This window comes from Monodelphis domestica, chromosome 3 (genome assembly GCF_027887165.1).
Source record: "Monodelphis domestica isolate mMonDom1 chromosome 3, mMonDom1.pri, whole genome shotgun sequence".
NCBI classification, from domain to species: domain Eukaryota; kingdom Metazoa; phylum Chordata; class Mammalia; order Didelphimorphia; family Didelphidae; genus Monodelphis; species Monodelphis domestica.
In genome coordinates, this window is record NC_077229.1 from 100,777,875 (window position 1) to 100,791,893 (window position 14,019).

Consider the following 14,019-nt stretch of genomic DNA (forward strand, 5'->3'; position numbering starts at 1 on the left):
TGTTTTCCCTTGAAAATTAATTAAAGGACAACATGAGAGATAAGAGAACACGTGGAAGTAAGAATTTTGAGATAGAAAGCGTGTTGGTGATAGTATCACTAGGAAAGATAAGGAGAGATAAGAAGAAAGATTCTGAGGATGTAGGAATCAAGAGAGAGCATAGAGCCACTCACCCCAGCATTTATTGTGGATTGAGAGGTGATCAACGAATACCTAATATGTAACCATTGGTCTTAACATTGGTTGAATAGACAATGACAAGATCAGAGGAGGTGGGGATTAACCTGACATGTGCTTTTCAAAAGAATGTGGTTTGACGAGGTGAGAGTTAAGCCTTTGTGGCTTAGGCTCAGGAATTGTGTTGGCCTTTGAACTGTAACTTCTTATACAGAGATCATTAACTGATCTGACCAAGTACAATATCAATACATCAACCATACTTCCCAGATGCCAACATGCCTGGTATGTTACATATCCCCCTTTTTGTTTAAAAAATAAAATAAGAGGGTATAAAATTATGAACTTAATCAAGAAACAAAAATATTAGTGGGCATAGTCAAATAATGAATCAAAAATGAATTCCAGATCAAATATCAAAATTAAATGTAACTTAGCAATAATGCTGTAAAAATGAGAATGATCTTCATTTCCATTTAGCAAAGGGAAAGGTAAAAAGTTTCATCAAAAACCAATAATAATAAAAAATAGTATTTAAATGATCTTCACTCTTTAGTGATCCTGAATTAATGTGATATCAGTCCCATAGTCCATAGGACCTGTGCATTAATATATCATTTTACCCATGTACAGCTAGGACTATAAGAAGTTGTCAGACCTTTAATAGATAAAGAAAAGGACTATATCTGGAGATGAGAGGGAATTCCTTTCTTGTACTCCTCCCTTGTACTGATCATGCATAGACTTGGGGATAAAGAACCAAGATGCCTGCCACATAGATATATGGTTGGAACTTTGATACCAGGCCAACCTTTGAATGAGGGTGTCAAAACACTGTGTCCTTTTACCTCCAACCTTAGCAACCAATATATATCCATCACCTGTGGAATATACATTTGTCTGAGGCTTAGGCTGTCTGGCTAAGTGTAAGGTATCCATTGCAATCCCTTTTTTTGCAATCAGACATAATCTCTCAGAATAGTCACCTAAAGTTTTTAACAAATGCTGTCATGTTCATGTAGTCTCAAGCTTTTGGGTACATACAAAAATAAAAAGTTCAGATTCATAGTTCAGGATCAGAGCCTTAATACTACTTGCAATTTACTTCAAATATCACCAAAGTTATGAAAAAGGAAAACAAAATTGAATTACCAAACATATCCAGCAAAAATAAAGTAACCAAAAATAATGATATCCTTAAAAATCCTTTCCCCCTTTTTTTTTATAACAGGAAGAATTTCTCTTTCATGCCTAATATTAGATGATCAACAATCATATAGAAAGCATACCAAATATATTAGCATCTAACAATTTTTTCAAAACATTGGTGCAATCATTAATTCAAGTCTTAGAAAACACTATCATTTTCTGGAACATTACATTCTGAGTGATGGTAGTTCAATATCGTCATGCAATAAACAATGAGAATGATGAGACAGAGCCAGTTCTGGCTGCATATTTCTAATATAAGCCTTATTTAAACCTCTACTTCTGTATAAATAAACCAATCAATATAGTATAGTATAGTAGTAGTCTCTCAGTATCCGAGGATGACAATTGTCTTTGTGTGTTTACATCTATGATAGATGAGTGTGCACAAAGACACTTGTGCATGAAGGAGATTTAAGTGGAAAAGTCAATGCACAGAGACAGTCCCACTCTCTTGGCGTTGGAAGCCTGGGTCCAGTGGCATGAAAAGTCGTTACATCTGGAGACTTCCTCAGCTGCATTGGATGGCCGTGTTGTCTTTTGTGTTCCAACATGCCCTAAGCACTCCACAGTGCTTTGTTGCGTTGCCATCTCAGCCGTTGAATCTTCTTATTGGTTTCTTCCACCTGTTCCACCGAAGCAGTCTTCACATGCTGGGTGAGCAAAGCCCTGGCTCCCCAGGGGTCGATGTCTACCCTCACAAGGTTTAGCCGGCCTGTTGAAGCCGTTGCCTGGGGTGTGGCTGCTGCTGCATGCTAGCAGCTACTGGGAGCCACAAGTGAGAGCTCGGTGTCAGGTGAGGGTCAGAGGCTGGAGAGCTGCCCTAGGAGGGCACAACAAGCCCTCCATACCAGAGATACTACCCCTCCCTGAACACCCCATACACCCCAAACCAATCAATATAATAACCAATAATATAACATTGCCAATGTTTGAAAAATTCACTCTACCAAAACAATTTTTGGGTTAATAGAAGCCTAAGTTTCTTTTCATGTAGAAGCAATTTCTACAGCTTCTTGCTCATATAGAATTTGATGTAACTTCTTAATTCCTTGTAGTAAATGTATAATATCCAATGTGCTTTTTCTACAAACTTATTAGTGTCAATTTTTTTTAATTTCTAAAGTATATACTCCAAAGGGGAAACTCAGTGTATACTTTGCCTCTGTCCCATGTAGATGTGGAATAACCAATTCCACACACGAGGTTCAACAACTGTGCTTCCACAGAGGTTGTCCAACCTTGGGCACTCAGTTTACCACTGAGACGAGACTTCCCACATGCCAGAACGTCTTCCAGTATGAGAAGGGGAAACCAAAAGACCCCAAATCCAGTGGTCTGCCTGACCTCTGGGGCTGGTGGGAGAGAGCATGAAAGAGTTCCCATAAAGATATCACCCAAAAGATGGGGGTTTCAGGAGTAATGATTGAAAATGGTTTGTGAACAAAATGGACAGTTGGAGTAGATGCCCATGTCTGTAAGATTAACCTGTAACCACACCAATGGTGGTTGGTACCTAACAGCAATATAGGTATTGTCATGAAAATAATCTATACATAGATGTAGATGACAGTTTTCAAAATCTATTCTGCCTGACATCTCACTTTTCTAGTAGGTTGACCAGGACAACCTGTCCATGATAAATCCCTGTGCAGTGTCTTTTCCTGCATTGAACACATTTTTATGTTTTCAGGGCTACTAGGTCTATGTTGTGTTAGATAAATTCTATCTCCTCCTATGAGAGCCATACCAATTGCCTATATAATAGTCAATAGTAGCATTACTTACAATACAAGTTTGAATTTTACAATGTATACAAAATAAATTCCTTTTGACAGTATATAGCATAGACATACAAAATAAAGGGTATACAGCAGTGTCTGAATAATTGTAACTAGTCCCTTCTGATCCCATGGCAAAGTCTTTGGAGTATGGGATCTATCTGGTGTCATTAACATACACAAGTGGGGGTTAGTCCATACAAGTTAACATTCTTAATATTGGAAGTTTGGGTATAATGGACCAATAAACTTCAGCATGACAAATGTCCATCAGGGTAATGATAGTAAATATAGTGTCAGTCTTTTGTGTGTGTGAAGTCACCAGTGATGGTTTCTTCCAGCGTGTCTGGAGTGTCCCTTATATGCAGCTAACTGATGTCATCAGTGCTGTTCGTCTGCTTCTCTTCCTGGTCTCATGTCACATGGCATGATGTGCTTTGTGGGTGACCAGATGTTTTCACTATCTGTAGAAATACAAGCAAACCCTCGACCCAAAGTTATCATCCTGTTGGGTGCCCGAAAGTCTTTATCTGCTGGTAATATTCAACCCAATCCAGGGTTAACATACAGTGTAATCTTTATCATTGTATTCAAAATGTTATTGCGTAGGATTAGCCTATATCCCTTCTGGGATGTAGAAGAGATTGATGGTTAGGAGTACCATTACCTCCCTTTAAAAAAAAAAAAGCTTAAATGCCATTTCCAGCAAAATTGACTTTTAAATAAGTCTAATTCTAATAAAGACATTGTTTTTTGTAAATATAAAATGAACCATTTGAGACAATGATCATACATACATTTTAGAAAATATAAACAATTTCTGCTGCAATTGAACAGTATCTAATGTACTGTTATAACACTCCCAATTGCACAATTTGTTATTTGATCAAATTTGGGTAATATGGAACAATTCCAATAAAATAATTGCAAGTTACATATTGTATAAATACCATTTGAAATATTCAGGTACATGATAAGCCTTGATCTTACAACAAATAACCATATACTTTTAGAATAGAATATCTGTAAGCAAATTAATGATATACTTCTGTAGGTAAACTGTCTCTCAGAAAAAAGTTCATTTGTGAGGATAGTGCATTAGACCTGTTCCTAAGACAGTGGTTTTGCCTTGCTAGTTCATCTGCTGTTTTTCTGGTGTCTGGCTTCTGTGCTGTGCTGTGGTTGGTGCTAGACAGACATCTGCTTTCTCCTCTCTTTGGAAATGCTGAATGCCTTCTGTTTTCCTCCATGGATTTCTGGCATCTGAGAAAATAGAAGCAAAATCTCAACCCTAAATGAAAAACTTATTGGGTCTTGTTCAGTTAGAAAGTGACTGAAAATATATCCTTTTTGTTTTTAAATTTGGGCTTATGAATTTCTGTGAGCCCTTTCTCCAAATGCTTGTTATTAAGAATTTTCTGGAATACTAGTCTTATGAGATAAGTTCCATGACTTATCCAATGTAGCCCATCTATTGCTGGTAAAAGCACTGTTATTCCAAAACTGTTTTGGAATAGTTAAATGTGCAAGATTATTTAAAAGATGTGTAATAACCTTGTATATTTCTTCATTTTGAGCTTACTCTCATAATCAGGAGAGTAATTATCTTCAATTGTATATGAGTTTTCAAGTTTTACAACAGGAGCATTTTGTCATGCATCCCTTAGCCCACATTGTGCAGTTCTTAAAATCCTGCAGTTACCTCTTTGGAGTGAAGAAGTGACATTATATATTCCACAAAATTTGCACTGCCAAGTAATTTCACTTGTTTGCATAGAATATTGAGGTACAATAGATCTGGCACTCTGATATAGTAGTGAGTGCTATTGATCTGCCTGCTAAAAAGCAGTGGCCTCAAATGTAAAATAAATAATTTTGACTACATCAAACTAAAAAGCTTTTGTACAAACAAAACCAATGTAACTAAAATCAGAAGGGAAACAACAAATTGGGAAAAAATCTTCATAGAAACCTCTGACAAAGGTTTAATTACTCATATTTATAAAGAGCTAAATCAATTGTACAAAAAATCAAGCCATTCTCCAATTGATAAATGGGCAAGGGACATGGATAGGCAGTTCTCAGATAAAGAAATCAAAACTATTAACAAGCACATGAAGAAGTGTTCTAAATCTCTTATAATCAGAGAGATGCAAATAAAAACAACTCTGAGGTATCACCTCACACCTAGCAGATTGGCTAACATAACAGCAAAGGAAAGTAATGAATGCTGGAGGGGATGTGGCAAAGTAGGGACATTAATTCATTGCTGGTGGAGTTGTGAACTGATCCAACCATTCTGGAGGGCAACTTGGAACTATGCCCAAAGGGCGACAAAAGAATATCTACCCTTTGATCCAGCCATAGCACTGCTGGGTCTGTACCCCAAAGAGATAATGGAAAAAAAGTCTTGTACAAGAATATTCATAGCTGCGCTCTTTGTGGTGGCCAAAAACTGGAAAACGAGGGGATACCCATCAATTGGGGAATGGCTGAACAAACTGTGGTATATGTTGGTGATGGAATACTATTGTGCTAAAAGGAATAATAAAGTGGAGGAGTTCCATGGAGACTGGAACAACCTCCAGGAAGTGATGCAGAGCGAGAGGAGCAGAACCAGGAGAACATTGTACACAGAGACTAATACACTGTGGTATAATCGAACATAATGGACTTCTCCATAAATGGTGGTGTAATGTCCCTGAACAATTTGCAGGGATCCAGGAGAAAAAAACACCATTCATAAGCAAAGGATAAACTATGGGAGTGGAAACACCGAGGAAAAGCAACTGCCTGATTACAGAGGTTGAGGGGACATGACAGAGGAGAGACTCTAAATGAACACTCTACTGCAAATACTATCAACAAAGCAATGGTTTCAAATCAAGAAAACATCTAATGCCCAGTGGACTTACGCGTCGGCTATGGGGGGTGGGGGGGAGGAAAAGAAAATGATCTATGTCTTTAACAAATAATGCTTGGAAATGATCAAATAAAATATATTAAAAAAAAAAAAAGCAGTGGCCTCTAGGCCACTTACTCTTGAAACTCCCTCATAGTTAGCTCAAGGGAGGTTCATGTCCAGTAAATGTGTTATAAAATTTTCACTTTGACTTTTCAAGATTGCATTCATTGATGTTTAATATTCACCTTTTAAACCAATAACCATAGAAACAACATACAATAAATCACATATGATTTTACAAGTTTGTGCTATGATCTTAAGCATGTGTCTAACAGTAACAGCAGTCAGCTCTGCTTTCTGAAAAAAATATATACTGTGTATGTATCACCATGACATGACTGTCTGATATAGAACTTCTGCTTTTTCCTAATGTGATGCAGTGAAAGTATGCACAGCATTATCAACAAGATACAATGATATTATTTTTAAACTATCACATCTCAATTCATAACTGAAAAGATTTTGGTACTAGGAATGGAATTATCAATTTTACCTACAAACTTTGCAAAATTCAATAGCCAAAATAGATATTGTACAATTAACATTTGAACTTGTATTCTTGTCATTGGTTTTAGACTAATATCTCTATCAGGACCAATATTTGTAATTTGAGTAAGTAGTAGTAGTAGTAGTCTCTCGGTAACCAAGGATACTATTGTCTTTGTGTGTTTTTATGCACAAAGACACTTGTGCATGAAGATTTAAGTAGAAAAGTCAATGCACAGAGACAGTCCCACTCTCTTGGCATTGGAAGCCTGTGTCCATTGGCACGAAAAGTCGTTACATCTGGAGACTTCCTCAGCTGCATTGGATGGCTGTGTTGTCTTTTGTGCTCCAACACGCCCTAAGCACTCCACAGTGCCTTGCTGCATCGCCATCTCAGCCGTTGAACCTTCTTATTGGTTTCTTCCATCTGTTCAGCCGAAGTAGTCTTCACATGCTGGGTGAGCAAAGCCCTGGTTCCCCAGGGGTCGACGACGACCCGATGGCTACCCTCACAAGGTTTAGCCAGCCTGTCGAAGCCATTGCCAAGGGTGTGGCCACTGCTGCATGCTAGCAGCTACTGGGAGCCACATGTAAGAGCTGGGTGTCAGGTTGTCATGCTAATAAACCGATAGATGTTGCAGCCTAGCAGCTTGTCCAGTGGGAAGGAGGCCTCAGGAAATCCCAAAGGAGACATGAAAATGGGCTTTTCAGTGCTTTCTAGATTTTTTTGACATTTGGTTTGATTTTCTTGAGACTTGTCAACTTAGAGATGTTGGAGGGTTTTTGTTCATTTGACTTTTTAAAGGAAGGTATTTTAAGACAGTAGAACTAGCAGTGACATTTCATTTCAACAGTGCTTACAGATTTCTTTTGTATATAACTACTAGACTACTCATTTCTTTAAAATGAAGAATGTTATTGTATTAGTCTGTAACTATTACCTAATACTGAATTTTTGCAAAACTGAATGCTCCTATGTAATTGAATCTCTCCAATCACATGGAAATGCTGATTTAACACTTTCCTGAGTACTTACTGCAGCATTAAAGGGAAGAACAACCAAATTCTTTGTATTCATTTCTCTAACTGGGTGCCATCCATTAGAATAGGCTCAAATAGAAACTGGAACCAGTAAACTGTATTCTTACTGGATAATATTGGCCTTACTCATTTAAAATTAGTTGTGAGTTCATGAGATCTATAAATAAATGTTAAAGATTTTAAAAAATCTATCGGTTTATTAGCATGACAACAACAACAGAGGCTGGAGAGCTGCCCTAGAAGGGCATGATAAGCCCTCCATACCAAAGATATTACTCCTCCCTGAGCACCCCATACACCCCAAGAGTATGTATGTCGCAGCTCCATGTTTCCCCGCCAAGACATAATAGTACTTCCAATTCTAAACCACTAATAAATCACTCCACTGGTTAACAAATTAATTAATAAAATTAATAAATAACTACTGGTTAACATTTTTAATCCATCCAACAATGTGTCCACTCTGATGTCATGCAACAATGAGAGTGTGTCTCATCTTTAAAATTGATGCTACATCATTTTGAGAATGAATAATTATAAATAATTTGCTTTTTGGATAAAGCTGCATTAATGTACCTCATATAAAGTTTTTGAACCTCATTCAGGCTTTTTAAACAATGTCTAATAATTACTATCCTTAGTGACCTCATGTCCTGTTAAAAAGCAATTGTTCCTACATATTTAAAATTTGGATATGTTTGAAATTTCTCTGAAGCATAGACCAATTTAGACTTGTGATCTAAACCATTGTACTGAGTAGTAACTTTCCTGTTGACTAATTTCAGTACTTGTGATAAAAACTTTTAACTTAAGGTGCAGGTGTGCCGCCATCCACATGGCAGGATCAATTTATCAATCTGCTGGAGTAACTTTCCTTTTAAGATCCAAATAGGTTTAGAAGCAAGTCACATGGCTGTAACAGCCCATGTGGCTTTACATCTCACTAAAAGCCTTAAAAAGTCTATTTGCACCATGGTACTTAACCTAGTTATACTAGAACTTAGACTAAAATTTATTACAGATAAAAGATCTCTTGTTCAAAGAGACTATGGCATATGAAAAAATATCAGATAAAGAAATACAATCAAATATTTCTTTGTAATTTTGCCATGTCCAATATAAATTTGAGTTATATAACTTTAAATTTAACTTCACAGTAACTTAATCTTTTAGCAAAGATCTTTTAAATTTAGATATTTTAAATCAGGTATATCCTTTTGCTTTTAAACAATAGTCTGTCTGGATTCTCTAGAGTGCTTCAAAGCGTCTCCCAGATCACCTTTTGATATGCTAAAATTGTGGTGAGCTCTGCTGATAGAGAAAAAAGCCTTTTGCTCTGGCTATCCACTGAGAGCAAAAAAGTCTCTGTTTTAACTAGCCTTTTCTTCATTGTCCTGAATTTTAAAGTAATTCAGGATTATTTCATTGATGTACAAATTTTGTTTAGGCCTGTGGTCTCAGGAGAAAAATTTAAGAGACCATCTGGGCTTTAAATTGACCTGATCCCTTAAAGTGTCCAGCTTTGCTTGAGGCCAAGCAAACACATGTTCTCCCTTTTAAATTGAACTGTCCTCAGATTCTTTAGGACTAAAGTTTTATGTCTTGGGATGTTCTTATAGACCTTTTGTGAGGAATTGACTCCTCAAAGAATTCTTTAACATTAAGCAGCTAGCCCAATGTGATCAAAGGTTTGTTCTGCATATAACAATTACCTAATAAGACTTCAGAATTTTACCTGTGCCAGTTAATCCTCATAGGTAATGGGAACATGAATTCCCTTATGATTTTTAGTTTGTTCCTTTCATCACTTTTGAAATAAGCAGTTTTTAACTTAAGAAATCTCCTGGAATAGACCTAGATTCAATTTATACCAATGATCTGACCAAGAATTTGCTGGCTTATCTAGGCCAGCAGTCCTTAGTGAAAGGAGCTTCATTATCATACTGAATTATCCTGCTTTAAATCTCTTTTAGGAGTCAGGAATGCATCATTCTTAGGCTGTACTAAATTTACATCTGTACTTTCAGAATTAAATTGTAATTTCTGTTGGAGAAGCAGTTTTACCTGCTTTCTTCTACAAATTTAAAATGATTGTAATACTGCATTAAATTCTTGTGGAGGCAGAGTTTGAAAGGGGGAGGGGTGAAGATAGACTTTTGGATCCTGCAAGTAAGCTGACAGTGGTGGGGAAAGGGGAATGAATAGATAAGAGTCAATTAAAGCCAAAAAGTTGAAAGAGGAATTCAGTTAATTACATTGTTAGTAAGTATTAGTGAAAGGTAGGGGTAGAAAACTGAGAAGTAACTCAATTATCCATATTTAATGCAGTATACTGATGAGTCCAGGTGCTCTCAATTGCTGGTAATATTGTTCTTAATTTCCAATCATCTGGTGTAAGAAATTGACTGAGATTCTTAATTAGTGCTATAGTGAATGGAGCCACATCTCCATTTCGGACTACACCATCTCTGAGAGCCTTAAGAGTTTTGTAATCAACAATCCTGTACTCTGCCAATTGTCCATTAGGATTATTTAGATTGTCTCTTAGAACTACAGTGCAAGCTAAAAATTCTGCTCCTTCCTCTGGGGGCACTGTCCTCAGCGCCTTCTGCACTGATATAGTCTTGGAAGGACTTGGATATAGACTGATATAGACTTGGAAGGAGGAGCAGGATGCATTTGAAAAGAAGAATTAAATGGTGGAGAGCCAAATGCATTAGATGGAATAGTATCCAAATGATCCTTTGAGGATGTATTGGCCATTGTAAATAAATTAGGATAAAATGTTGGCCCTGGAGATTGTTCCTTTGTGGCCATCTGCCCTGGGGGATAAAGGGGATAGTCTAAGGGAGCAGAAGCCATATCAGTAAAAGGTGGAGGTGGGGTGGTAACCTCTGCCAATTCCAAATTCTGGCACAATTTAGCGCTTTGGGAATGGTGGGGTGGGGGGTGGGGGGGGGAAGAGGTTTTGCCTCTTGATTCTCTAAAGCTTTTTCTCCTATATCACCGGAATATAGTAAGGACTCTGTAAATAATGCCATTCGTACAATGTTCCACATGTTCCAATTAACTTGTGATATTTTTTGTCCCTCTTTCTGATGTTGTTTGTGTCTTTGACCTATGAGATCCCATTCTTGAACACTAAGAACCCCTTTTAGTGGAAAATCAGGGTAGGCTTTCAATATAATTTTAAGCAATACTTTGATCTTAGTCTCTGAGATCTTAATACCTCTCTTTTCAATTAAAGAATATAACAAGTATGAGAGGATAAAGTTTGACCCATTCCCTTAAAGAACAGCACACTAGGTCACCAGCCGAGCGCAGGTCCTGCCGTGAGGACTCCAGTCACATTTCACACAATTCTCCTCCAAGTGACCTGTACACGATTTTAGTGCCTAAAAAAAATCCACTCTGGGGTGCCAAATATAACAATCTGGCCAGCGATTGTTATATAAATTTTCCTTAGTGGGTTATAACTTGAGAAGGTGAAGGGAGCCTGAGGAAAATGGGTGATAAATGAAGACTCAAAGACAAGTTAATTGAAATGGGGGGGGGGCGGCACTAGCCCCTTATAATGTTTTCCCTTGAAAATTAATTAAAGGACAACATGAGAGATAAGAGAACACGTGGAAGTAAGAATTTTGAGATAGAAAGTGTGGGGGGCGATAGTATAGCTAGGACAGATAAGGAGAGATAAGAAGAAAAACTCCTAGGATGCAGGAATCAAGAGAGAGCCTAGAGCCACTCACCCCAGCATTTATTGTAGATTGAGAGGTGATCAATGAATACGGAATATGTAACCATGGGTCTTAACATTGGTTTAATAGACAATTACAAGATCAGAGGAGGTGGGGATTAACCTGACATGGGCTTTTCAAAGGAATGTGGTTTGACAAGGTGAGAGTTAAGCCTTTGTGACTTAGGCTCAGGAATTGTTACCTTTTGAGCTGAAACTTCTTATACAGAGATTATTAACTGATCTGACCAAGTACAATATCAATACATCAACCATTCTTCCCAGATGCCACCATGCCTGGTATGCTACAGGTTGTAACCCCAATAATTTTAGGATTATAATGATGGTCAGTGAAGGACAACATCCCTCTTCAGGACAGGACTGCCCCACTCCCATCAGTAAATGAGACAGAAATAGTCTGTGTCTTTCCTATAAGATTTTAAAACATGTCTTGTAATTTTGTACTATAAATATTTAAACCTATAGTTCATTCATTTAAGAGCCAAGTTAGCAACTAGAAACCAAAACATCTCTCCTTTTTGTAATCTTCCATTCCCCTTTTCCCTGGAGCAAATTGTACTCCAGTCACTGATCCCTCCCCCACTCAGTCCCACATTCAATGACATATGACTCCCCTCAAGGATCCTTCATCCATTGGATATTTTTTACAGTACTGGTTAAACCTACTCTCATGCCCCCCAACACTCTAGTCCTTCAGTGGGAGTCAGAATACTATTCATTCCGCCACTTATAGAATCTACTTCTCTTGTTATCACACAAGAATCCTTTCTTCCATTAAGGCTCACTCCATCTGAACACACAATTCTATCAGTTGACAGTTTCCTATTGATGCCAAGATCAATCTTCCTTTTTCAAAGAGTATAGTACCTAACTCCCAGTATTTCTTCCTGCTCAAACTCTTGTCCTACAAAGGCATATTTTCATCTTTGTTGATACTTCAAACTAGATGTACATCTAGTAAACACTATATTTTGTTTCTAAATCTCCTCAGGTCTCATGACTTTATCTTTAATTAATTCTCATAATTGGGAAAATGTTGAAAATTTTAAAAATAGAAAACCATGAGATGGAGAGATAGAGTCAAGATTTTGGAGGTGCAGGAATCAGTATAACTATTTCCTCCACCTGAACAGACCTAGAACATACATCCAAACATCAATCCATTCCTGATCACGCCTATTGGAATGGGAATTGGGTAGTGTGCCTTTGGAATGCCAAAGGTAATTTTTAGTTGAATCTCAAAGGAAAATAAGGAATCTAAGAAGTGGGAATAAAGAGAGAGAAATTTCCAGACAGAAGTAAAGACTCAGAGAGGGAAAATGGAGTGTTACAGAAGGAAGGCCATTATTATGAGAATATTTATATGTATGTAGAAATATGTAGAATATTTGAAGGAGAGTAATGTGAAATCAGGCAGCTGGTGGATAGAACATTGGGTGTGGAGTTAGGAAGATCTGAGTTCAAATACAGTCTTGGACATTTCCTAGCTGTTACCCTGGGCAAGTCACTTAACTTCTATTTGTCTAACAAAAGGAATCACTGGAGAAGAAAATGGCAAACCACTCTATTATCTTTGACATGAAAATGATAGCCCTTGGGATCATTAAAGAATTGGAAACAACTGGACAACAACAATGAGAATGTGTAATAAGTGTAACCTTTATCCTCCTCAAGATTCTAGAAGTAGCCCTGAGGACTGGGAGTGACTCTATGTTCTCCCTAGCTAAAACTCTACTTCCTCTCCTAATGGGCTTAGAATGAACTAGGTGAGCAAATTTCAAAATCAAGTTAGGAGAATTCTTCCTCATCTTGTACTAAATGCTGCCCTCCCAAACTTTTCACTAGATAGGTCATAGACCATACTCCCATTTAACTATTGGTATTTTTCCTGGTAAGGGTTTTAAAAATATAAGGATTTGTGACCCAAACCAAAATACATGCAGTTTTGCATTCTTTTTAAATTTTCTTTTTATTTTTCTCCAATTACATGTAAAACACTTTCCTCCATTTTGTTTTAAAGAAAAACAACTTATGAACTATCCTGTGCTACCTCAAAAATTTTTCACTCAAGTTTATTATTTAATGTAGAATTAACATTTGTATATGGTGAATGCTTTGAAATGCAAGCAAATAGCATAAGGATTTAAAGAGGATTTGAAAGTAGTGGTCTATGAGGGTGTAATTCATAGATCTTTTGAGCATAGTTCATTTGATACAATGCTAACTCTATTCAGACATCCCACCATAGTCTATTGTTAAAATAAACATTTTTGGTAGGAGCCAGCTGGGATGCTCAGTGGATTGAGAACCAGGCTTAGAGATGGGAGGTCCTAGGTTCAAATCTGACCTCAGACACTTCACAGCTGTGTGACCTTGGGCAAGTCACTTCAACCCCATTGCCTAACCCTTACTGCTCTTCTGCCTCAGAACCAATACACAGTATTGACAGAAGGTAAAAGTTTAAAAAAATAAAACAAAATAAACATTTTGGGGGTGAATTCATTTGCATGATTATTAAACTTTGGGATAAAAATCATTTACTTACAAAGGGTGTTGTTATTAGATCCTTAGAAGTATCTCATCCTCCAAAAGTAAGAAATGAG

The 14,019-nt window shown here is 37.2% G+C and overlaps 1 long non-coding RNA gene across 1 annotated transcript in view; it reads right to left on the reverse strand.

Moving 5' to 3' along the window:
- Window positions 1-869: 869 nt before the first annotated feature.
- The window catches only part of LOC130458305 (uncharacterized), a 75,155-nt gene continuing 62,005 nt past the window's right edge, over window positions 870-14,019 (reverse strand). Inside the window, exon 4 of the long non-coding RNA XR_008917447.1 lies at window positions 870-4,430. This is a non-coding gene — a long non-coding RNA (uncharacterized LOC130458305). The remainder of the gene's footprint in view (window positions 4,431-14,019) is intronic.